Source organism: Gigantopelta aegis, unplaced genomic scaffold, assembly GCF_016097555.1.
Source record: "Gigantopelta aegis isolate Gae_Host unplaced genomic scaffold, Gae_host_genome ctg2264_pilon_pilon, whole genome shotgun sequence".
Taxonomy (NCBI): domain Eukaryota; kingdom Metazoa; phylum Mollusca; class Gastropoda; order Neomphalida; family Peltospiridae; genus Gigantopelta; species Gigantopelta aegis.
Genome location: NW_024532887.1, coordinates 1243 through 2484, shown reverse-complemented (window position 1 = coordinate 2484; position 1242 = coordinate 1243).

Here is a 1242-nt window from a genome sequence, read left to right as displayed (position 1 = left end):
GATGATTACTTGAGATGTTTAAAAATAAATTGTTAGATATACTCAAAGGAATTGATGACTGATGTTTGTTTTCAATATGAACATTTAAAGAGAATGTTATCTTTTTGATATTGCTAAAACATGGCACAACACAACATATATGTTATTGTAAACGAATAACCAAAAAACAATATCCAATATCAAAGATAATGTGATGAACAGCATTACTAACTTTAGCATAGAAAGTAGGTGCCAACCTTCTAAGTAAAAATAAATGAGCATACATAGGAACATATCTGACAATAATTACAGTGATGATTGTGACTTGATTAAAATCTTGATATTTTTCAAAAAATCTGAACACTGTCTATAAATGTTTAACGAGTACTTGAGCTGCTTAAAATAAATGGTTAGATATACTCAAAGGAATTGATGAATAATGTTTTTGTTTTCAATATGAACATTTAAAGAGAGTATCAACCTTTATTGTTAAAACATGACATGATCAATATAACACATGTTATTGTAAACACATATTTCTCTGTTTAAAAGCAACACATGCTCATTTTACACAAATGGTGAATGATAAACAATCTTCTTATAATATGTTTAGCTGTCATATACTAACATTCTTGTACACACAAATTTTCATTGTGCCTACTCCTAATATCTCTACTTAACATCCTATGGTTACATGATAACAACCACCTGCATTTGTTACTCTGATGCCACATTGAGACAGAAAAAGATCAGTAGTTTACAAGAGTCACAAAAAAGTAACTACAACAGATAGAGGGTGTCAACCTCTACGGCCTTAACAAAATTGAACATCCAAGCTTGCAATAACTACTCTTCTAGTGTATACCTTATGAAGACCTAGCACCATTATGGTGTAATAGTTCAATATTGGCAATGATGGCTGTATAATATCACAGGGTAAGCCATAAACTTTCCTTTGTAGCTTAACCTGTACGTTCAGTGATATTTTTAATGTCAATGCTTATACTTAGTAATTGAAATTATAAATGGTATATCTATTACAAAATAGGACATATGAAGACTAATATTTACCTGTAACAATTTCAGTACAATCATTTAAAAGTGTATTTACAATAAATTTTAATTATTCTTAAGAGAATAGCTTTAGGTTTGATAGTTGACTGTATGCAAAACAATCAATATGTCATATTATACCAAAAATGAACATAATATGTTTTTAATTACTATTGTGTCTATGGAACTGAATGTTTATCAAATGTTAGA